Source organism: Mycteria americana, chromosome 6 (assembly GCF_035582795.1).
Source record: "Mycteria americana isolate JAX WOST 10 ecotype Jacksonville Zoo and Gardens chromosome 6, USCA_MyAme_1.0, whole genome shotgun sequence".
Lineage (NCBI taxonomy): Eukaryota > Metazoa > Chordata > Aves > Ciconiiformes > Ciconiidae > Mycteria > Mycteria americana.
The window spans coordinates 49,524,065-49,549,502 of NC_134370.1; the positions used below are offsets into that span (position 1 = coordinate 49,524,065).

Genomic DNA, 25,438 nt, shown 5'->3' on the forward strand with positions numbered 1-25,438 from the left:
GCTCCACCCCTCCCCCAACTATAGAATTCCCCACCTCTCATCTAGTTGCTTCACATCTGCCTCCACTTCACTGAGCGCCCCTGAAATGCCAGCAGACCAGTGAATAATGCATGACCTAAACACTTTTTGGGGGCCCACAGCAAGTGCTTCCCTTAGCCTGAGCCGAAGCCTGGCGTAAGGGGTGAACATGATTTCTGGGCAGCCGCAGGAGCGATTGGGAAAAGAGATGCCCTCTCAAAGGAAGAGGCAGCCGAGAAGGCAGAGGCGAGTGCTGAAGGGGAAAGGGATGACACATTGCTCACTAGGCCTGAAGTCAACTGAGGAGAGTCTCTCCCTTTCTGACCCTATGGACAGGGTTCCTTGAGAGAACAGCACATATTCCCCCCCAAGCCCTGGGCAGCAGTCAGTCATACATAGGAGAAGCATGACTGAGCTGGAAAATGTCAGAGCACTCCATGTGACGAGACTCCCACCCTCAAAAGGAGGCATTTTCTCATCTCATACACTTTTCATTGCCCTTCTGGCACCGCAAGTCACTTCCCCAGCCCTACCCTCAGCACCCTGCCCAATGCTGGCTGTCCTCCTTCCCAACCTACTGCTGCCCTCCCTTTTCCCTGCTAAGCTGACAGGCTGCTCTCCAGGACCCAGGGAGCTTTGCCCTTTTGCTAGACTGTGAGGTCTTTGGAAAAGGGGCCTGCCTTCCCTTTGTTAGCTCTGAGGGCCTGTGATGCTATGGGAGCCAGTGGTTGCTCAATCCCCCTAGTTCTCACCCACACATCCGCATGATTTGTGGATGCACTGGCACACAAACACTTAGGAGAGCTGTAAGAAACTTGTGCAGGGATAACCCAGCAGCCTGGCACAGCAGGACTACCCTGAATACAAACAGCTATAAGCAAAAGAAGAAAGTAGAGCAGAAGGGAGAGCAGAAGCAGGAGGAGGAGATAGCGTGGACTTGCAGAAGGAATCAGAGGAGCTGGGTGGTGCACCTCAATGCAGGACAAGCAGTCCAGCAGCAAGAAGGCAAGAGGCTGATGAAGTCCTTGGGAAAATGATCTGCAAATCGGTCCCTTTTCCTTGATATTACAATGAGGATGAGTTACCTACCACTCATTTTGCTCCTGAAATGGGCCAGGAAACCCTGGTTCTGAAAGAGCGTTATGGCCTGGAGAAGCGTGTGTGTCTTCACCACACCAACTCTGCCCACCAACGGGATAAGAGATACTCCTAGGAAAAACACCAGAAAAAACCCTTTGTCCTTTGCCTTAGCGAGAACGTGTCTCTAACATCCTACCTGAGGTGTTGATTGGAAGTTTCATTTAGATATTAAGCAACAAGAGGAACACTGCAATGCCTTCCTTGCCATACAGCACACTTAAACCGCTTCTGCTCAAGTCTAAAAGTTATCAGGACAGTTGACTGCCCCTGACCAGTGAGCAGCTGTTAGCCACAACATCAAGGAAAGGCCCAGCTATCAAAGCTGCAGAAGAAGAGAGAATCCCCATACGGTAATGAAAGATTACTAACTATTAGGCCATTGGTACAGATATTAATTACAAATACAGCTTTCTGCCATGCAGGCATTCTAGTAATTGTATGAACAACAAGTTCAGCTGCCTGTTTCCATCAAACTGATGGAATAAGAAGCAGGCACTCCTCTGGGCTAGTATGAATCACCAAAATGCAGCCATCCCTAGGGTGGGTTGCAACTGTGTGCAGTGACAGCACCTAATCTATTAAGGCAGAAATGAGCATGGCTGTACCCAGCCAAAACAGAAGACAGAGGTGAAACAAGGCAGAGAGCACAAAAATTCCTCCCTGCCACAACTTTCTTAAAATCAGATGGGAGAAACCAGAAGCAGATCTCTTGTTACTAATCCTGCAGCTGGCCCTGATGCACAGTGACCCTCATTAGTGACTCCAAGGGCTAGAGACACCTCAGAGGCTCACGTCCCATCTTGAAAACACACCCACTACTGACCATTTGCACCTTCCTCGCTGGCATAAACGTGGTAGGGGTTGAGGATGTTGTAAGGACAGAGCAAAGCACTAGGAAGATGAAGAGCCTGTTGGACACTGCACGAGGCATAGCTCCACACACTGCAACTTGTAGCAGGTCCTCAATCACATCTCCCTCCCACGCCACAGAAAACAAAAGCGCTGCAGGAGGAGATATGTCTGGCTGCCACTGGCTTGGCTTGGACTCCCTTTGCTGCCTTCCTCCTTACCCCCAGGATGGAGGAATTAACCATATGCTGACTTCAGTATGCCAAGATGCACAAAAGCTGCTGCCTTTTTTCCCATTGCTCTGTTTGAACATGCAACACCTCCCCCCTCCCTTCTCTCCTCCATGGTCTTTTATAGTAGTCTGTGTATACAGGTACTCAGTAGATGGTTAGGTTGTAAATCTAGCTCTAAGACAGTAAATTCAGCTTTCTAAAAACACACATTCATTGTCAGCGAGTACAGGAACCTGGGGTTTTGCAGACAGCAAGGCTATTAAATGCTGCTGTCAGAACAGCTTTATTTGACTGCATCAGCTTTTGTAGATATAAGTGAAATGGAATTTAGTATTGCTTGGGATTGCCACCAGCACTGCGCAGCTGGGGAGTACAGGCAACGGCCACTGCCTTCCAGGATACTCTTAGAGTCTCCTCACGTGCAGACCACGTGGCACATAGTTGCCAAGCCAATAACATCAACACAGCAAAACCAGGTCCTAGGTCCATGAGCGAGACTAAGCTTTATAGTGCTTTTTGTCTATATCTAACTTGAGAGACAGAATTACTCCAAGTTTAAGCTCTCAGAGGAGTGTCAGGAAACAGCAAGGTCCAGCTCTTCCGTAAATGCAGACAAGCCTGGAAGCAGAGGGTAGCCATGAGCCAGGTTAGGCAACAACCTCACCAACAGGGTATAGTCCCACAGCACCTGAGCCAAGCAGACAAAAACGGGTGCTATTAACAGATCATCAGGCAAAAGCAAGGTAACAAACCAGGTCTGACGTCAATCCAGGAAATCCAAACAGTCCTCAGTTCAGGAAAGGGCTGGGAACAAGTACACCAAAACTCAGGAGAGGACTGAAGCCGAGGCCTTAGACGGTGCTCCAGGGCTGATGGGCAGAGGGGTGGATGGAGGTCCCACGGGAGGGTGGTCAGGGCAAATAAAGCCTATTAGTGCACTCAGTGCCCTGACAGGGAAATCCTGTGTTCTAGGGGCCAACTCTGCTGCCCCTTTTCATAAGAAAGACTTTTCTGAAGGGAACAGGGCTGCTTGAGGTTGTTCCTTCCTTCCACAGCTGCTGTCAAAGAGTAAAAGAAGATGATGATGTCAAAACTGAAGAAGATGAGGAAGCTGCAAGAGATGGCAGATGCTGAAGGAGGAAGGAAAGATGACAGAAGGGAAGAAAAGGGAAACTAAGAGAAAGAGAAGGCAGAGGACAAATTATAATCACTAGAGAGAGGCAGGAAATCCTTCCTGCTCACATGAAACGAAGTCCCTCATGCCAGTCCCTTCCTTCAAGCCCCACTGAGATCACTAGCCAGCACTGCCATGACTTGACAGCAACTTTCCTCTTTGGTGCAGACAGGACAGGCAGCTGCCTGGAGCCCACACCACGCATAGTACCTCTGTGACCCACTGACCCCATTCCCTGCTTCAGTGGCAGGATTAAGAGAAGTGACAACTTTTCAGCAGGCAGCATAGTGGGAGTATCTATCTTGGGACCACAGAGGCAACATCTCCTCTGCTGAGAATCCCAGGAAGAGATTTTGCTGCAGGACATTTAGAGAGGTGACCCAGATCCCACAAGGATGCTGAGCAGATGCTCTGACCAGGTCTTGCTACAGATCGTTGAAGTTAGTTTATTGCTAGCAACTTCCAGGGTACCTTGAAGGATATTTTCTTGTTTCAGACAGCTTACTTCACTAAACTAGAAAAAAACTGGCCCTTTTCCTGGAGCATTCAAAACAAAGCCAGCTTCCCCATGTCCCAAAAGACCATCGCTTCACCTGCCGATACACACACTTAGAGTGCATTTTGGGTTCTCTCTGGAAAAAGGATTTGCCTTGCAGAAGCATCCCAGGATCAGTTTCTGTCTCAGTGGAAGCCCTACAAAGCTGCATCATTGCTTATTCATATGTTTATCCAGCCCCGTGGGACTGAATGCCAGGTTCTCCCAAGCTCCAAAAGCCAAGAAGTTACATTAGAGATCCAAGTGCAAGAGGACTGCTGTAAGACAGCAGCATGAGCCACTGGACTAAGCCAAGTGAGAGAGAATCAGGCTCTGCATATGGAGGTGTCACAACTCTTTAGGGTCTCTAAAGCAATAGACCTAAAGGCAATAGAGCTGGGCCCAAATGTGGAGAGCACAAGGGAGAAAACAAGGGACAGAGCAAACAATAAGCAATATGGACAGCCCTTTGTAGTTCACACAGGTGAGCGCTAGATAGCTCCCTGGCTAAACAGGGCATATTCAGCAAAATTTCCATCTTTCTGTTTTTATGAGATTTCCAAAGCTGCTTGAGGGAATATCTAGTTCCACTTTAAATTAATGTGAATCAAGCATTGAAACCCCTATGGTAACTTGGCAAATCTCTGCTTTAATATAGAGCCTCACTGTAATTAATATCAGATTGTAGAGCTCTGGGATGTACTGCAAGGAGGTCAATGGCATGTCTCTGGCATTTTCCTGAAGGCCTTTAGGTTGAACAATAAGGAAATTGCATGGGACAAGCACAGCAGCTTTAAGGCTTCAAAAGGACACTGCCTCCCTCCATAACAGCTTACAGAAGTAGGGTTCAGCCCATGCTCCTCATGTCCCTGGGACATGAATTTGAATCAGACTAGCAGGCCCACTGTCAGAAGTCTGAAACTCATTTTGCAGCAATCTGCACCTCACTTAGGAAACCTCTCAAGGTGTACAAATCAAAACCTTGAAGATTTTGGAGGAAGACAGCCTCAGTGCATCGTCTACTGTTAGTACAGGTCATTAGCCCTCTGTCCCATGCACCCTGGATATGCAGAGAGACCTACACACCCATGGGGCCATGCAGAGCAAGGTTTGGCTATTGCAAAGCTGCACCTTTGAAAGCTGAGCTGCAAAACTTCAGCTTAATGTTTTTTTCTTGTTAGTATCCGAGTATGCCCAGCCCCTAATGATCTCCCAAGGATATGTCCATGAAAAAGGCCTGGCACGAACCAACAGCCCTCCTGAACTCTCCAGAGAAGAAGCTGCAATATCAAACCCCGAGTTCACAGTTTTTGTATGTTTCTTCAGCTGCTCAAAGGCAAAGAGGACAGCTCCTCCTTAGGGTACAGTAGCAACATGAAGGAAAAGCAAAGAGTGACCCCACAATGGATTAAGGACAGCAGGGACTAGACACATGCAGGTTCTCCCTAGCAGCCCTGCAGACAGCATGAGGCACACGCCGGCACCCAGGGGTATTTCAGGGACCCCAGGAGCTCTCTCTGTACCAGCACCGGGGTGGGGGGGCAGCCAAGGGCTGCACAGAGCTGGGGCACAGAGCTGCCACTGCTCAGGAGGCACTACCGCTCCCCTCCCCCAGCGACCGGCAGCTGGGGCTCCCCGCAGTGCTGCCTCTCCCTGCCTTGGCACCCGGCAGCTGCAGCCCAGAGGCAGAAGGGGAGCCTGGTTTGGGGGCACAGCCTGCACCAAAGTCCTCTCTACCTTAAGAGCTCTTCCAGAGCACAGCTTGGACAGGAAGAGGATCTAAAGGACCCAAGAGAGCTTCACAGCCACTTATCTCTAGCAGAATTGGCTTAATTTGTCTCTCTCCACACACAGTTATCACAGGCTTTAAATGCCCACGCTTAAGTGACTTGTCAAAATAGTACTACCAGGGCACAGGCACCCCAGGTCTTCGCACCCAGAGCGTATCTCTACAGTGCAGTGTCACTCTGCGCTGACTCCTGAGGGTGGCTGTCCCCAGGTGCTCACTGCCCTGCTGGCCACCAGCACTACCAGTCTGAAAGTCCTGGAGAAAGCAAGGTCCCCCCAAAACTGCACACTGAAAGGTGAACAAGTCTTCAGCCACCCAGAACAAGACCACCTCGAAAGTCCCATGGGACAGGAAAGCAGGAATGTCCCCAACACATGAACCTTTCCTATGTGAACCGGTCTGAGCACAGAATGCTGAGCAAGGTGCTGTCACGTGTCTTGTATAACTGCAGGTTACACTCACCCTAGCCAACAGTTGCCTTAAATTGACAGAAAATAGGATGGCAAGAAGCAGGCAGCAAAACAATGAGAAGCAATGAGGAGAGACCAGGAAGTAGATATTTCTAGCTTCTAAATAAATCTAATAGGGAATATTCGTCTTAAATCAGGGTTGCCACCAAGCCAGTTGGAAATCTGCCTGGCCAATTTTCCTGTCACCTTGCCAGTTGCTGGGGAGACAGCTGAATTTGCCAAGAGTATTTTTTGAATCTCCAAGAAAAAGGATTTGCTGCACATGCCCAGACACTTTGTACATGCCCAACTGCACTGACTACCTTGGACTTGCTCATCTTAAACTGCTCTCACAACAGAACTACATGGGCGCTATATCATTTCCCAAGATAGGCCCAAACCTATCTAAGTGGAGTCCAGAGAACTGTGCAATTAAAGCATGCACACAGTGCACGCTGGACTCCCTCTGACTCAGGATTTAGCATAAAATGCCCCATCGTCTACACAGACAGCTCTCAGCCCAAGTCTGGACACGTTTTTGTTGTGGGTGTGAGTAAAGATTGGATGCCATATACTGCTTCCTCTCAGCAGTCCAAATCGCTCCTGTCTTGGTAGTCTTCCAAAGCCTTTTCATAGTTTCCCTTAAGAGACACATTGTCCTACAATTGGCTACAAAAAGCTCCCACAGCATCTCAGCACACAGAACTATGCAAAAAAGCCCTGAGTACACACAGCACGAGAGACCAAACAGGGAAGACTCGGGTATGCAGGTAGAATTTGCAGGGTGGAGGCTGTTACCACAGACAGCTTGATCCAGCCTAGGTACCTTCCAGGCCAACTGTGATGGAGACACAAGCACTAGCCTGTGTCTCCCCTTGGAGAATTTTTAAGCCATGTCAAGTCAATCTTGCTAATCGTGTGTTAAACCTTGTGAAAGCAAGGCAGTTGCTGCTTTAAGCCAAGTGAATGGGGCTATTGGCACTTAGAGCTGACCTCAGACAGCTAACCTGGGAGAAAAATTATTTTAACCGGTCAGAAACTGACCTTTTTGGTGGAGCAATGAGATTTTTTCCAAGGCACTCCACTCCAGCTTCATTCTGCCACTGTGGAAGCCAACATTTTAAGCCAGCTTGAGTGGAGGCAAATCAAGGCAACCTTAACATCTCCAAAAATCCAAGCCCATGTTCCTACCTTTTGCTCTCTTTAGCTTGAGTGTCCTGAACACAACCCCACCTTGCCATTGTGACATCCCACCGTCACCATGCTATACTCCCCAAACACATGCACAGCTCACTGAAAACAAGGGTTGAGAAGAAAACAGCAATTTTCTGTCTGGCATTCGCATTGTTGGATTCTAGCCTGGAAATAAAGGAATATAGAAAAGCACTTGTAAAAATCTAAACACAATGTGCTCAAATCATGCTTCCATTGACTTTGAACAGTGTTATGCCTGGAGTGAAATGGCTCTGTTGGGCTTAAGCTTGTCCTCAGAAATGTGTTCTGGGTTCTTAGCAATGCCATGGGAACTACATGGGTATTTCCAAGGGAAGAATTTGGCCAACTATATTTAACTATTTAAAATTTCAGGGTTATTTGCAGAATACGGGCCAGAGTCCCATAAAAGCAAAACAATCTTTAGAAAAAGATATTCCAGAATGACTGTGAAATAGCAAACTGCACCCTCTTCTCTCATCAAAGCACATCAATTTAGAAAGTGATCAGCACGGGTATTGATTCAGACAAGGAAGAGGCAATATTTACCTAAGCACCTGCGCTTATGGTTTGTTAGACCTACCAAACAGCCTGCAACCCCAGCAATCATATACCGTGGGAGAGAATTCTCTATCATTTCAGCCTTAAAAGAGCCATGAAGCTGCAGATAGCATAAGCAAAAGTATGCATTTTGGCAGCATGGGAATAAGTCATCCTGCGTTAGAGCCAGAGCCTTCTGTTTTGGGTCACATTGACTCAAATGAGCTGCTAAAATCCATTCTCACACGTTCTCCTCCCTCTTGTTGCTGTACTCTTCCCTTAAAATCTCTGTGCCTGGGACTTCAGCAGGAATTTCTCTCCCAACCTTCTCATAAGGAGGAAGAAGTAAGCACAGAGCTCAGCAAAGAAAGCACGAGAACCATACACTCCTCTTCCTACACTCTTGTCATTTTTCTCCCACAGTCCCCACCTGCTGAAGTCAGCCTGAGTGTTGTGAACAGCAGAGGAGGAAGAACAGTGGTTCATGTTCATTCTGGAAAGTCCCCAGCCCTCCACTCATGTGCTCTTCAGTCCAATCCACCCTTCCTAACCAAATCCCCCTATTCCCACATCCCAACCCTCGAACTAGTTGTTCAGCAGCTGACTCCAGGCATAAAAGAATAGTAGATGTAAGGAATGCCAGTGGGACTCTCAGCAGAGAAACCTGCAATATCAGGAATCAGTTTAGAAGGCCTGAACTATCTCCCAAAGCAGATATTGATGTGTCTAGAACATGGTTTCCTGGGCTGTATTTAATAGCATTTTCCAGGAAAACATCGTTGCTATCATATATGCTTGTCAGCTCCAGTACACTGCCTTCACTGCAAATGTAAGGAGATATATTCGACTTAAAATATCATTAACCCAGAATAGGGCTCAATTCTGCAACAGAGGTCCTATTTGGAAATGCTTCTGTGGTGAATGGTGTCCCCTCACCACTGAGAAAGCAAATCTAAACCCCAAAGAGTTCTCATCCCAAGGCAAGCAGGCCCCAAAAAATGCACACTGCCCAATGAAGATTATTAGGACATTTTATGTGTCACTAGGTAATTTTGTAGGTTGATACCAGAAAATGCACACAGGCAATCCTCTACCAGCACTTTCAGAAATGTGCCTGTGTTGGCAGGTGTGCTGGTTTTGGCTGGGATAGAGTTATTTTCTTCACAGTAGCTAGTATGGGGCTATGTTTTGGATTTGTGCTGAAAATGGTGTTGATAACACAGGGCTATTTTCATTATTGCTGAGCAGTGCTCACATGAGTCAAGGCCTTTCTGACTCTCACACCACCCCACCAGCAAGTGGGCTGGGGGTGCACAAGGAGTTGGAAGGGGACACAGCTGGGACAGCTGACCCCAACTGACCAAAGGGATATTCCATACCATATGACATCATGCTCAGCATATAAAGCTGGGGGAAGAAGGAGGAAGGGGGGCATGTTCGGAGCGATGGCATTTTGTCTTCCCAAGTAACGGTTACACGTGATGGGCCCTGCTTTCCTGGAGATGGCTGAACACCTGCCTGCTGATGGGAAGTAGTGAATGAATTCCTTGTTTTGCTTTGCTTGTGTGCGCGGCTTTTGCTTTACCTGTTAAACTGTCTTTGTCTCAACCCATGAGTTTTCTCACTTTTATCCTTCAGATTCTCTCCCCCATCCCACCAGGGGGGAGTTAGCGAGCAGCTGTGTGGTGCTTAGTTGCCGTCTGGGGTTAAACCACGACAGCAGCGGAGGAAACCCAGAAAAGAAGATACCAAAAGCAGCTTTAAAATGTTCTTTTAATTTCTTTTCCTTTTGTCAGCTTTTGGAGCAGAAAGGACTTCATCCTGAGAGATGAGCAGCACCTCTTCCTGCTCTTCTTGCACACGAGGTGAGTAGCACCTTTCAGATTGAGTCCTACCCCCATTTTGTCACCATTTCAGGAATTGCATAGACACGTTACAGGACATCTCGAAAGCCACCTAATTTACTACACTCCTACGACAGAGCTGGCTCCATGACACACACCAGCAGAACAGGGCAGAATCAGCTTGCTTGCAGCTTGCACTCCTTGGTACATCTCAGGCAGCGAGCTAGCACATTGACCATGCAGCAGTTTGAGGGAGGGCCCTAAAAACAGTCTTAGTCTTCACCCCCCCATGCTTAGCACATGCATAAGCCCTTTCAGGGAAAGGACTCGGTTTTTCTTTCCTGCCAGCCCTTAGCTAAAATGACAAGGCCGCATCAGCAAGTGGGACAGCTGGGCCAGGTACAGTGGCACAGAACTGGTACCATAACAATATGAAGACCTAGTAATTTAGGTGCCATTTGGTAGCAGGTATATCTGGAATCACAGCACAGCTCTGGCGGCAATATAGTGCCCGTTGCTTCCAGGCACAATTTGTAGTAGTAATGCAATTCTCATAATGATAAGCTTACTGCAGGCGGAGCTGCCAGCACCCTCAGCAGGTATGGCTAGGAGACACTACTTGTTCCCAGTCCATTTCAACACACTTTTGAAAAACTACTTCACAATCGAATGTTTTCCCAGCGCTGAAGAGTGTTTTGAATCATCTCAGAAAAATCACTTCAGCTGCTTGTGAGTTACAGAATGATGAAAAGCACACTGGGGGGGGGGGGGAACCAAACCCCAAAAGCCTTCTAGCCAGAAAGCATGGCTGGTGCTTGAAACCTGGCACATGGAGTCTCAAAGAGGAGTCTGTGCTTTCCTAAATTGGAAGAAATTTGGCTTTGATTTAACAAAGTTATGAGTGCATGAAAATTGCATACTTAGCATGCAATGTAGTAGAAGTCTTTGTGCAGTCTTAACTCTGCATTAGCATGTTCTTATTCATTTAATTAAGTAAGTGTTGCAAATTGTTTTTCTGTTAATTATTTCAGTTATGGACATTATTATTTTCCCTTTTGGAAGGCAAAATCTATTTCAAGAGGGTTAATAATCCTGCTAACTCTCCTTTCCTAAACTGTTCATTGCTGCTGATAAGGTTCCACCTGCTTTTGTTAGACTGTAGGCTTCTAGGTCATTTATAATTGGATACATCCTGTACCAAAGATCTCTAGAAGTGCTGATATGATATCCCAGATGGTAATATTCTCTCTTTCCTCTGTGTGTAATTTCACGAAAAGGCCCACTGACAGCCAGTGTTTAAAGGAAATTTGTGTATGCAGACATGGTAGGTGATCTGATCTGCTTTATATTAGGGATGGGTAAAATCCATTCAGATTAAAAAGAAGCAGAGTGTATCAGAGCCAGGGACTGGCATCTGGGAGTCCTGGGCTTTATTCCCAGCACTGCCACTGATCTGTTACGGAACCGTTAAACTGCTCTGCCTCAGCCTTCCTCATCTAAAATGGGCTTATTATTGACTGTACCTACCTGGCAGGTGTCTAGTGGGGATTAGTTAATATTTGGAAACACTTTGAGTTCCTCTGAGGGAAGGTACAATATAAATGCAAAGTAGTTGCACTGCTACTCTATTAACTGTTGACAGCCTGCTCCGCTCCTGTTTGAACTGTCTGCCCACGTATCTGAACCAACAATGAATGCAAAGAATTAAGATGAGTAACAGTCCCAATCAAAAAGCCATCCAGAGAGGAGTTCCCATGAATTTTCCAAGAAGTGTATCTCCCATCTCCTTGCTATTAGTACACAAAAGGAAACCTCTTTACGCAATAAAGGACTGCTCGGCAAAGCATAAAGAGCTGAAGGCATTATCAGGACTAAACATGCATTAAATTCTTTTCCCATAACTTATTCAGACATTTCACATCTGCAAAACTGAGCTGGGAATCTCAGACGGAGAGTCACCCCCTCCGTCCCATGGTACATCTTCTACATCTTCCCACAAAAATTTATTTGTAACCTTTTAGCTGGTTTCATTCCTGCAACCTAAGACTATTCTAAACCTCTTCAGGAAAAAAAAAAGCAAAATCCAATGAGGACGCTATTTCTCAACCTGCAGCTCAGCAATTGGTCCCCTCCTTCTGCAAAATCATCCACATACCATATACAAAAGCAACAAGGGACAGGACAGTAAAGTAATAATTTTTCAAAAGGCCTATAGGCTGTCCCTGCATTGACAAAGAATAACAGACACTGAACTACAAGAACTGATGTGTTTTAACCTCAAAGCATCACGTAAACATTAACCTCATGAGCCTGATCTCTAGGATGTGGTATTATTCTTTCTATTCTGTAAAACAGTCTAAATGATTGAGGAATGCCTCCAAAAATTCATTTGGCCCCATAAACCAGGCAAGAGAGGAGACAGCAGCTGGACACCGTTCATGGTGCATGACTGCAAAGGCAGCTTTGCTGACGACTCTGAAATCCACTCCAAGCAGCTTAAAATGGTACTGCCCCTCTTCAACCTCCTTTCCTCTCTCTTCACCCAACAGTGTTTATCCTTCTGTTAAACTCACACACATCCCAAAGTAAATTATAAGGTCAGGGCACTAGGCAGGGTCAAAGGCTAGCATATGAATTTACTGTACCGTTTTCACTCTCCCAGAAGCCTTTCCTGAGTCCTAATAAAGATCTCTGAAACAAGATGCTAATGCTGGATTATCTGGGTAATCTCCCTGAGTTACTTCCCTGGTTTGCCTGGTTATAAATAATGAATTAGGCCTTTACTTATTATTTCTTCTGCCCTTTGGGGTCACTGCGAGTCTTGGGAAGGAATACAAATTTAAGAATATTAGATCCATTTATTAATATCAATTTCTGCCAATCCTGCATGAGAGATGTTCCTTGCTCAGTGCATGCTATTGATACAATGAAGCGGCTGGGATGTTAATGGCATGGATCTAATAGCTAAGAACTGGCCCAGCCTTACTCACCATTCCCATAAATTGAATTTTAAAAAGGCAGATGGGTGCTTCATAAGTGGAAACAGAATCATGTGCCAGCTTTCATTTCTTTCCATTCCTGAGCACTGGTGAAATTAAAGTCTCCCCACTGGCTTTGTCCACATAAGCCTGTCATTACAATTTAGTCCTAGTCTTAAGAGCCTCTGTTATTTCCATACTGGATTTCTAAAGCAGCCTGGCCAATGCATCTTAACCATTTCACTGCTGCCTTCCACTGCAGCATGCATTCAGCTGAACACAGCAGCAACAACCACATGGGCTTGCAGAGCTCTTCAAGCCGAGAGAACCAGATCTGTACCACAGCCCCTCCTCTTTCTCCCTCTTGCCTTATTCCATCTGCTCTTTGATATAAAAGCAATTAATTCCAGTCATAAATATGAGTATGCCTGCAGCACTGACCTGGCTGGGAATCCCAAGCTGAGCCATACTCAGGGGGCTGGAACTGAGTTCAGCCACAGTTTGAATGCTGGTAGGCTCCTTAGTCCAGACAGCATGCTTTTACCACCAGGCTCCTCAGCCTGCCCACAGGTCTTCTGCCAGCAACAGTAATAGCCAAGTGCAACAATGTGCTGATGGGTGTCAATATTTTTACCAAGAACCCAGATAAAAGTACTGCCATTTGGCTTCTATGCACCAATTGTGATCATAGATGGCCATATGAGCACCCCTGGTAGGCTTCACCATGCAGTTCACCCAATTACCTTAAAAAGTTTCATAATAACTTCAAAGTCCCCTCACTAAAAGGATCAGTTACCAATCATCAGCTGAAGGGCAAGGAGTAGAAGCCATGTAAGCAGGAGTCTTAAGTTACTACAGCTTGATCATATGGACTTTTTTGAGACCCCAGGGCTGCTCAGAGCTGGGCTGGGCAGGACAGGGTGGTATCACTGCTGACCAGGTCACACCAGCTCTCCTACTAGGCAATAACTGCGACTTTAGCAAGCCTTGCATGAGCAAGGCCCTAGCATACAGCACAACCAGTCTCCATATCCACTTCTTTAGCACCAGGCTCAAAGGCAAGGCCAGAAGCCATCACATGCATGTGGTAAGGCACAGAGATCACTCTCTTGGCTGAGGGATCTTAGCTGAGACAGAATTCGAGTGTTAATCAGGGTTTGTTCGATGGACTAATTCAGTCAACTCTTGAACTCCAGACACGTCCTCAATAAAGCACAGGCCAGGCCCAGCCGTTGGCTCTACCTTTACAGATGCTCCTGAGCGCATCCTTGTGAATACCAACTTCCTCTGTAACCCTCATGCTACATATGTCCCTCCTGCAACACCAAAGCTTGCCCAGTGAGCTGAGCAGCACTGTAATTGCTGTTGCTCCTACACATACAAAAATCTTTGGAAATCTCAGCCAAAATGCATGAGGAAAACACATTTCCCATTGCAAAGAGTTTCTCTAGGTTTCAAAATACTTTTCAAATCTTCATAGAGTCAAGAAATGTGCTGTTTTCTTCCTTTTTCACTTTGATATCATTTCATCTACACCTTTGAAACATGGATCCCCTTTCTGTAAGCATAAACACAGTTCTTTAAAGACCTTTCATGCTTAAAATGCATCTTTTCAATATTGACCCCATATTTAAAACAAAATGGAGAGTGTATTAATCACTGCCACTGAAGATTGTTGGCATAGCTAAAGGGACAAGGACTTGTCCTGATTGATATTGCCCATGTAATGGGCAATCATTACTGGAGATCTTCCCCTGGTGCACATTTCATGGCCCTCAGCATTTGCAGATGCATTCACATTTACCCATGGAGCCTCTGGAAGTCATGCTTGTCTTGGCAGCAGCAGATATTAGTGACTTCCTCTCTTAAGTGTTAGTGCTATCTCATGAGGAAAAGCCAGTCTGCCACTGTGCTTGAATTAGGACTTGACGCTCCTTTTTCTCTCTTGAAGCACGGACCATTTGTTCCCCTTCTTCTCTCTCAGGTGGCATAATTAAGTCCCTTGGGGAATGTTGCTAATTGAATGGGGAGTGAGACTGTCTGAGGCAGCAAAAAAGGCAGATGGTTACAACTGAGGGATAAGTCAGATGTAGCTTTAAGTTCTGCTGCCAACTGAAAGCACATCCTTGGAGACTAGGGATTTCAGTGATGGTCTCAGTGTGAAGGTCACAACAGTAGATATTCTCTCCTTCTCCATGCCTTTGCAATGACCACAAAGAAATTGTCTGATCACCACACCTGGAGGTATAATACCCTAGGACTGTCTAGAGACATGCTCATCACCCTACCTGAAGACTTCCTTGCAATGCTGATGTATATGGGATGTTATCCCCTTGAGTTTGATATGGGATGGTTATGTTGCAGTCATCAGAATCCTACAGCAAGCTTGGGAAGGAGCAGAGAGGAGAGCACTGTGCTATTCATATTTCATACCCCAGAAGAAAGGAAAGTCTTCAGATCAGCTCTATATTTCACTGATAGCCAATGCAAACATTTTAAAGCTGGTGTTGATCTGCCAGAGCTAGGAAGGAGTAAAAACACACACACACAATTGCTGCTGCTTCTGCTGAATTTTGTATGAAATGGGGTAATCTCAGAGGCCTACAAACAATGTATTAGAACAGCCTATCCCAGAGCTTAGAAATGCACGAGCAAGCAGCTGGCTGCCCATCCACTTGGGAAAACAGGAGCAGGCTGAGCCTTGCCATGTTTTTGAGGCAATTAAAAACAAAACAGAGAGAGAGAGAGAGATTGAGAGAGAGAACAAGGGAAGGAATTTCTTTATTGCACGTTAGAAATACTGCACAAAGGGTTCGGTTTTAAGCCCACACACCACCGTGTTTGACGTCATTCTTTGTGGATCACTTGATATCATCCCACCAGGCACAGCATCTGACATCAGCCTCTGCGGATCAGTCTGTTGCAATACCATACTTGCTGCTTTCTCACAAGCTCAGAGATAAGCACCTGAAAGATCCCAGCCCAATCCCAGTGGGATGGGCAAGATGGCAGTTGATATGCCCCTAATATCACCCATCTGGACACAGCTCTTAGATGCAGAGAAAAACCCTGACTTCAGCACTTTCACAAAAGATATTTAACTGCATCTTGACTGGTCAAACTCCTCCTGGAGTAACTACACTCAGCTCACACCCAGCCTTGCTGCTTCAAACTGGCTGCAACAGAGGCAGCTGCCGCCGTGGTCTGGAGAGCAAGGCAGGCTGTGCAACCCCACAGCTGCTGCCAGCTCACACCTCCCCGTGCCAGTTGAAGCTAGCGGATGAGAGGAAGGATTTTCTCCCTCCTCTGCCCTTCAGCCACATTGTTCATGTCCCGCCCAAAAGTGGGTATAATGCAAATTTTCAGCCATGGCTAGAGTTTATTAATGGTTGCATACTGCTGCTGAAGTGATCTGGAGCCCCTTGCAATGTAAGATCTCTGTTCATCATTGTAATACTGTTTTGCGCACTCCTCTCACAAGCAGAGGTGAAATTTTAAACAAGGACAGAGGAAAAGCAAGTTTAGATGCAGAGGATAAGACTGAGGCAGTAGAGATTAGAGAAGCCAAAGGAAAGCTGAAAGTCATACTGTGGCATCCCATTGCCTTCTACCCATGACAGACCTGGCTTTTAAACACCACTCCTGCATCACTTTGTACAGTGACTGCTCCATGAAATTATTTACCAAGGCAATCAAAGGAAAGAATAAAACAGATCCAGGAAGTTTACTCAGATTACAAGTCTGCACAATTAAAATCTTCATACTTATGGCACTGTAAGACAGAGGCACATTAATAAATAATACTTTGCTCTTCTACAGCACTTCTCCTCTAATAATCTCCAAGCAATTTACAAGTTTTTGCTAGCTGAGCTTCACCAAACCCCTGTGAGGTAAGGAAGAGATAAATTAAGTCCCTTTGCTCCCAGCCAAAGTTAAGATCTCTGGGAGGGAAGCAATGTAATACAGCAAAGCAACATTGCCAAATGCATGCAAGCACAAAAATAAGATAAGTGCATCATTTTTAACTGTTCAGCAATACCCAAAACACCAACACAAGCTAAGGCTTCACCATGCTGGGCACTACCTGACACACACTAATGATATTCCTTGAGCCAAGGACAAGAGACGTGCGAAGCATAAAAGAATATGGGGTCAGGACAGGTAGGAAGCCACGTAAGAAATGTCTCGCATACATTCCACTCATTGCGGTGTTCTAATCACCACGCAGCATGCCCTGGCTGGCTGAATCTGGCACTTTATTGCAGGAAGAATATTGTCTGAAGAACACCTGAATTATCATGGTCTGGGCTTCCCTCAGGAAGGAACTACGGCAGCATCTTTGGCATCCAGGGCCCATACACAACAGAGGCACAGGGTAGCAGATGGCAGCAGGGCTGGTTGGCAGCCAGCTGGCTGGGTTACACAGAGCTGTTTGGGAAGCTGATCAAGGCCTTCAGATCATGGGAATGTCACCCAGGTGAGGACTGCAGAGCTGAGCAGATTCACACCTAACCAGAGGAGCCCGTAGCTGAAGTGGATGGAGGCTATAGCCCCTCCATCATTCCAGAGTCCTTCTTCCCACTCCTTTATCCTTGTAGAGTGTGAGATTCTCTCATATGCTCTGAAAAGGAACAAGTCCTTCTTCCTCCTGGGAACAGAAAAAGCTGCCAGGTTAGGACACGGGGACCCCAAAGGCTAGAGTGCTTTCAGGCCACAATCCAGTAACTGATCCCTGTGGGCCTGACACTAACACCAGTATCTCCATTAGCTCTTGGGAGCTGAAGAAACCTTCTCAGACTGTTTTGCCCTTAAAGCTCTAGAGATTCACCTTTGCTTATTCTTTCCCAAGCTTTTCAAAGCCAGGTCCTATGTGCACTGACTAATGATGGCAAGATTTAGTGCAGACCAGACTGTGCTGCAGTCAGTACAAAGCCTGATGATTGCCCCACATGAGGAGGTGTGCAAAAGCAGAGATATCCTTATGATCTTTTGCACAGGTTGGCTTCTCTGAGTGCAAAACTGCAGGGCAAGCACAGTGGAGGGGGCCTGCACAACTCCCGGGTGGTCTTGCTGCTCACCCTTTGGCCTACTTCCAAAGCCAGCTGGTTTACCACACTGTCAAGATGAGAAATTAGATGCCTCGCTTAGAGGTTTATATTTATTCTAATAAAAAAAAACCCTACCCAGTGACTGCTAGAAATATGTGTAAAACAGTTAAACACACTTTATAAAACCTTACAACAATAATACACTTTTACTGAAACAATCACAGGAGCAATTTCACCTGTACTTACTGTCCAGTCATCTGAGCATAAACAGCCCTGAGATTTATGTGTGAGTGGAAACATAATTTCTATTATCTCCGACATTAAACTTGGCAATGGAAAATCCCATGCCTGGAGTGCAAAATCAATTTCAATAACCAGAATAGCAAGAAGTCAAAGGCAGGACTTGGAAAGGACATGAGTTTCTCAAATAGCCAGACAGCTTGCTTTATAATGGGGATGCCACTGGGATAGGATGGGATGGGCAATTGGATATTCTGACTAGATTTTCTCTCTCAGCATGAAATATTGCTGTAGCTACATGAGGCTGGTTCTGGACCACAGTAGTGGCTCTCAAACTTTGTTTTCCCTGTCAAAGCCCACACTTGGGGCATATGTGACAGAAGAGAAATGACCGAACTACAAGATTTAAGACTGCTTTTCACTGCATCCAGACCTGAAATACAGCTAGTCCAGAATGCTGTCTCTATGAAGGCAGGACCGGGTACATCAGAACAAGATGTGCTAAATCCTGCAAGGGGTTATCTGCCCCCCAACCCAGTCCTCACTGCAGCAAAGGCACCTGTGTGAGAGGCTTCCTGGAAAACAGATTAGGGATATGAGTAGAGCTGATCCTGCCTTGGAGAAGGCAGATGAATTAGGTAACCTGCCAAGATCCATTCCAGGCTGATTTGCTGCAATTACAAGACATTGCCTTAAACCTGACACACAAGGCTTTAAATCTCTTCCCACTGTTGAGGTTTGAGGCTGACAGAGAGGAGTGTTGCCATAACTGTAACAACTTTGAATATTCCTGTTTGCTAGCAAAATACCAGCTCCCCATCTAAGCTCACCCCAAACTGCCATATTCTACTTTGGAGGCAAAACTCAGACAGTTTGCTGAGCCATGATGCTACAGGCACCTGTATCCAGGGTTTGCACCCAGCTCAGATGTGATGGCATGAGTTCCATAGGTTTCTAAAGTCATAATGCCATTCCTAGAAGTATCAGCTGCAGATGGGGACAGCTGCAAGCATGGGTTTAGAAGTGATGCTTTCACACACTTGTATTCATGCATTCTCTTCTAGGACCTCTTTATTGAAGACTATTTTACAGAAAATTGGAGTGACAATACTGGTGAACCATGTACTCAGATCCTCATATGCATCCTTGTGCAGACAGAGCTCCAGCTGCCCTTTCCCTCACAGCCTTTGCTTTCCAGGGAGTCATGTCAGGTTTTAATCCATTACTCCACCCTCTGGGAATAAAGACAGGCTGGTACTAAGACAATTTTGCCCTGTGAAGGCAAATCTTTCACCCTCCATTACAAACAGGTTCCCCCCTGCAGTGAATTCAAGACTCAAATGCAAAACCAGCTATTTCAACGTTTATCAGAAAAGACAAACAAGGGATAGCACATACAGACACAAAACCCTTCTAAAAGAGGCAGTAAGAATAATTAAATGCCATCTTCAGTGCAAGAATATTCACAAGTCACAAAGAGCTGAGCCTGTGCCATGAACTACAATAAAGAAGAAATGAACCCAAGGCATGAACTGCTCTCTTAGCTCCCCTCACTCATGTCTGCATGATAACCAACAGCCAGTGCTGTGGAAAAGGAGAGAGACTCCTGAGTGATCCTTCCTAATAGATTCGTCTTTTATCATGTTTTCATGACCTTTGTAAAAGGCAATTTAAATTCTAATTGTCCTGTGAGCACCACAGGAATCAATTAGTGACAAGAGATGTTAATTGTGCAGACTGGGAGGACGCATTGCTAGGCTGCTCAGCTCCAACATGGGGTTAAGAGCCCAGGGGAATGCTGGGATGGTTGGGGCTTTAATCAGTCCTCCCTTTTTAATAGTTTCCATGTTATGCTGCAGTTGTCAAGGTCCATTAGTCTTCTGGAGCACCAAATGAAGCAGTGGCATCCCCTCCATCCTGCACTCCGGAAGCACACGCACAAATGATAAGAATGAACTGCCATTGAAAAAGCAAATCCTAAAACCTTTTTCTCTTTTTATTCTTGCTTCCCCCTCCCTACAGACTCTGCATAGAAATCAGGCCTTGGGCACTGACTATTACAAAGGAAATGCTTAATGTTGGTGAGCCTGGTCCTGTAGTCTCAAGATCCAGCTTGAGCTGTCTATGAAAAGCAAACGCTCCTATTTTTGTACCAGGGTACAGCACTTCTCTCATGAAGACCCTGGCACTGCTCAGACTGTCCCTTGAAATGCCAGACGAAGGTCAGGCTGAATGCCCAGTATCTACACAGGCACAAACGGGGAAAATTTGTCTGAGCCAGAATGAGAATATGTAGCCCAATACACTGTCCAGCCCATCCTGGCACAGGTACCTCTCAGTAAAAGAGGGCTTGACACAAGTAATCAAGTGCACCCTGAGATACATTATCTGTTACCTATTTCTCATCAGGTTAGAGTGGTCCTACCCTGCACCTGTACCATCTGACTGGCAAGTAGCTGTGCACAGGGAAGTTACACAGTGATTCAGGACTCAGCATCTCCACAACATGTAGCATAACTTCATGCTAGGAAAGCTTGTGCTGTGCAAGGTCATGCATCCGGGATGGTTAAAATCCCCAGAAATAACAACCCCACCACCATTTTCTATTAAATACCATCATAGACCATTATCACCACCTAAATCCCTCTACATTATTCAGTTAGCCAACCATCAACCTTAGAAGCTGCCTTGGGCAGGTGCTGTGCCTGCCCCTGGAGAATCTGTGCTTTGCTATTGTATGGAATTCACACTTCAAAATCTCACTCCCCATCACTAGGGCTAAGGCCTTCACAAAGACAGGAAAAAGGCATGCATCCTTCCTTGTAAATGAATATCTGACACAGACAAAAACTGCAGCCTAAAAGCTAAATTGGCATTAGATTTGTCTTTCAAGTCTGTATTTGCACACTCTTTCATTCTCACAGTCACATACTAGCTCCTGAAACTGAACTGGATCATACCAAAGAGCTGCATTTGATCCCAGAGCCAATGCACAGAACTGCAGGCTCAGTCCAGCTGTGTTCCTTCTAAGCCTCTACCTTCAGCTGTCTGCTCCTTCTGTCAAAGCTCTTGGTATTTCTAGGCTCAAACTCCACAGCCATGGCCAATCTCTGGATTTCTGTTCCAACCCTGGCCATAGACATTGCACCTCCTTCCCCCTCCTCCCAAATATTTAGTCCTGCACCCCTCCCCATCCCATGGCATTGACCTTCCTTTAACCAGCCAGACCATTGTTCAAACTGGGGACACGTCCAAAGACTGGGGCAGCTCTTTCCTGCCAATATCACCCTCTTTCCAGATGATGTCTGGTATTTCTCTGACTCCTTAACTCACTCTTTGCTGGTCATCTGAATAACTCACTGCCTTGAGGATCCCACATTCTAGCTTTCTTCCCTGCAAATCCAAGAGGGGGTTAGCACAGCACCCATCACAACCAACCTATGCTAGTCATACGGCATTGCTGCAGCACATCACAGCACACTCTCCAGGTCCCCACAAGGCTCTCAGGGTGTCCCAGGTAGGCCAGCCATCATGACTGGAGAAGGAGCTCAGTGAGTCAAAGGACTTCATACTTGGTGCTTTAACCTTCTACAACACATCTGGCCAAAGGCCCAGACTCATCCCACCCGTACGTAGCTGGGCTGCAGCGAGGCTTCTAAGAGCTGAATTACTTTTCATCTCTATGTCTACATGTGCTGGTTTTGGCTGGGATAGAGTTATTTTCTTCACAGTAGCTAGTATGGGGCTATGTTTTGGATTTGTGCTGAAAATGGTGTTGATAACACAGGGCTATTTTCATTATTGCTGAGCAGTGCTCACATGAGTCAAGGCCTTTCTGCCTCTCACACCACCCCACCAGCAAGTGGGCTGGGGGTGCACAAGGAGTTGGAAGGGGACACAGCTGGGACAGCTGACCCCAACTGACCAAAGGGATATTCCATACCATATGACATCATGCTCAGCATATAAAGCTGGGGGAAGAAGGAGGAAGGGGGGCATGTTCGGAGTGATGGCATTTTGTCTTCCCAAGTAACGGTTACACGTGATGGGGTCCTGCTTTCCTGGAGATGGCTGAACACCTGCCTGCTGATGGGAAGTAGTGAATGAATTCCTTGTTTTGCTTTGCTCGTGTGCGTGGCTTTTGCTTTACCTGTTAAACTGTCTTTGTCTCAACCCACGAGTTTTCTCACTTTTATCCTTCTGATTCTCTCCCCCACCCCACCAGGGGGGAGTGAGCAAGCAGCTGTGGGGTGCTTAGTTGCCAGCTGGGCAACTGGGCATGACACTACAGAAAAAGCTTGAAGGTGCTTTTGTTAGGCAGGAAGAATCCACTCCAACAGCAGCACTGGTTCCACTTCTCCCCTGTCTCAAGCTAGTAAGAGGGTAAAACTACCTCTAGTTCCTTCACCTCCAAAATCTCACCAACCACCTCTCTTGGAGCCGTTTATTCTCAGGTTTGAGATTTTTCTTACCTGAGAGATCAGCCTCTTCCCCAAAGTGTGCCCACTCCCAGTGCTTCACTAGGATGTTTAATTACTTCTGATTCTGCCTGAAGCAGAGTAAATGCTCTTTCTCAGCCAATGCTTTTCTTGGGAATGCTCTCCCCATGGACACAGACTATTTTTTTATTATTATGTATTTTTTTTTAAATCTGTGCCACATTCTCTAGCAGCCTCTGGAACAGGAGATAGAGTCCATTTTTGTAAGGAGCACTGAACACCGTGGAACGTCCTGTTTGACACCACCATCATGTATCCTAGCGAGATTATTGTCATTTTTCAAACTGAGCTTTAGGCACCCAACCCAGAAGAAAGGAGGAGAGAGAGGACCTCAGAGTCTGTGAAAGTCTCAGGACTTCTCCTCCCTGGTGGTGGCACCAGAACCAAAGAGATCCTTCCCTGTTAACTCATGAGCCTGAAGCTAAGCGTAGCTTTAGCTACCTGTAATTCGGAAGACATAGTTAACCTACTTATGTAGGAGAATGCCTCCATACAGATTTGGGTCTGATGGCAAAACTGCTATGCAGCAATTCTTCCCTTAATGATCTCAGAGCAAATGTTATTAATGGTTCAGCTCACAGTTTCCAGAGATCCTATTATTTCTATCACAAATCCCACATGCAGGAAGTTTTCTGAGGGCAGAAAGCCTCAAGCATACTGGCAGGATGCTAGATGGAGAATGGCCTAGGCCAGAAAGGTTGCTTAGGGACTAAGTAAGCCAGAGAAAACATGTGGTGTGGCCAGTTTGAGACTCAAGCCAGAGGGGCAGCAAGAAGCCTAGCATTAGCATCTCACTGAAATTTCTGAGACATCTCCTTCCCTCCACAGGGAATCCAGAACTTCACACCAGCACAATGGACTTCTGTGGCACAAACGGGAAGAAAAAGTGGCAGGTGTGAAGTGCAATCCCCATGGGAGGTTCCTCCCATCCCTTGCCAGATAGTCCTTTCCAGCTGCCACATCCATTTGCATGAGCAGTGGAACAAAGCCAGTTTCACTCCCACCATCTTTATGAAACAGAATTAGCAATTTCTCTACTCATCCTCTGCCCAGCTCATCTACAAAGCCTTTTTTGAATTTCCATTAAAAATAATAATGCATTTCGTTCTGCTTCACAAGGCCCATTGCTCACCTGCCCACATCTCTTTCAGACTCCACTAGTCTTCTTTTCTTTCACCAGCATAATCATTTTATGCTCTCATCTTTTCCTTCCATTATTTTGGTGATTGTGGACACATTTTTATTGCTGAGATTTACAGAACAACTCAGTCAACCCTTACATAGCAGACCTGATACAGCTGTAGAAGTGGGAAGGAATGACTGTGTTATTTGGTCCCCACACCACACACGTGGCTCTGTAGTTACAGCTGATCAGTCTCAAACCTGACAGGGAGGTTCATTACTTGAGCTCCACATTGCAGAGCGCAGGGCTGGTATGCAAAGTGCTATACAGACTCCTAGCAGAGCTGGAAGTGAGTTTGTTCTGGTGCATTGGTTCCTCGGCAAGGTTTGATGTCCTCATACAAAATTATCATACAGTAAACCCAATCTTTTCAAACCAAACAGGAAACAAATGCCCTCTGAAGGATCATGACAGAAGCAAGTAAAATAGGCTCATACGTCAAGAGATTCCCTGAGGCATCAGTTCCCCGTGCCTAAAGACCAGCTGAGAAGAGAAACTCCCTCTGGAGGCCGCTAATGCCTTCCTCTACTTTCTGAAAAGGATGAGAAAGACAGGCTAGCTCTTCCTTCGTTTTCCACTTTATTCATTCACCAGCATCTGCATTGCGTGTTAACACAGTCTGCACTATCCCTGAACGTTCAAGGGAAGGCAGGAGGAGCTCCAGTCAAACCTACAGTCTCAGCAAAGGCTACATTCACAGCTAGTCACTCAGAGCAACAGAAAAGCCTCATGTGTAAGCTGCTGTCATACAGGAGCTGATGTAAAGAGCTGCCAGAGAAAACCTTTTTCTTGGCACAGCAACTTCTAACACTTCCATAAATCCAAGGAATTAGTCTGCATATATTGTAACATATAATCTGCTAATAATATGTATAACATATGATATGCGTACATGTAATAGATATCATATACATGTGTTGTTAACACAAAAGATGATATAGTGTAATCATACCTATATACATCATATCTAATTACTAGACATTACTCCAGACATATCTGGGTTTGCCTATACCTTGATCTTTAGCATTCACTGAGTATGCCTTAGCAGTCCTGATTTTCCTAATCCTAAATGTAATCTTTAACCTTCTTTTTAACCCCCCAAAACTGCTGCCCTGAATGCCTCCTGTGATGCTGTTACTTATTCACAGTTAAAGACAGCATTATTTCATCAGCCCATCTACCTCTTGCTCTCCTGATTCTCTCTATTCACAAGCAGCTTTGCTTCTTTCGTTTTTCTGTTCACCTGGAATAGGCTGTAATGGCTCCCCCATGGATCCTCACTACCCACCTGTCTCTGGTCCAACCATGACGGCTGGAATCAGCTGCCTTGCTGAGAGCAGTGACTGGTGGTTTTCATCAGCTGAACTATATTCAAGGCAGGTGCTAAAGCTTCACCAACTTTTGCCTTTTTTTCTCCTCTGTTCCTACAAGAGAGATCCTATAAAAAAAGGAGAGAGGCCTAAGCATGGGTACCTTCAAAAACACACCAGATCCTACACCTCAGCAACTAAACACCTCTTTGACCAGACACATTAGAAAGAAAGAAAGAGAGTGAAGAACAAGTAGCAGTTACGAGAATTGGGCTGCAGAGAGAGGCCAGCAAGACAGAAATTTCATTTGCCAAGTAGGAACTTAAACTGATCAACTTCTAGTAGCCTGGAGTGAATGTTGACACCAATTTGACTTAAAAGCTGCTATTACTTTTCA

The 25,438-nt window shown here is 46.0% G+C and overlaps 1 long non-coding RNA gene across 2 annotated transcripts in view; it reads right to left on the reverse strand.

Moving 5' to 3' along the window:
• The window catches only part of LOC142411587 (uncharacterized), a 114,528-nt gene extending 89,365 nt beyond the window's left edge, over positions 1-25,163 (reverse strand). For both annotated transcript variants that reach the window (XR_012776218.1, XR_012776217.1), the window contains exon 1: positions 25,020-25,163. This is a non-coding gene — a long non-coding RNA (uncharacterized LOC142411587). The remainder of the gene's footprint in view (positions 1-25,019) is intronic.
• Between the last annotated feature and the right edge of the window lie 275 nt (positions 25,164-25,438).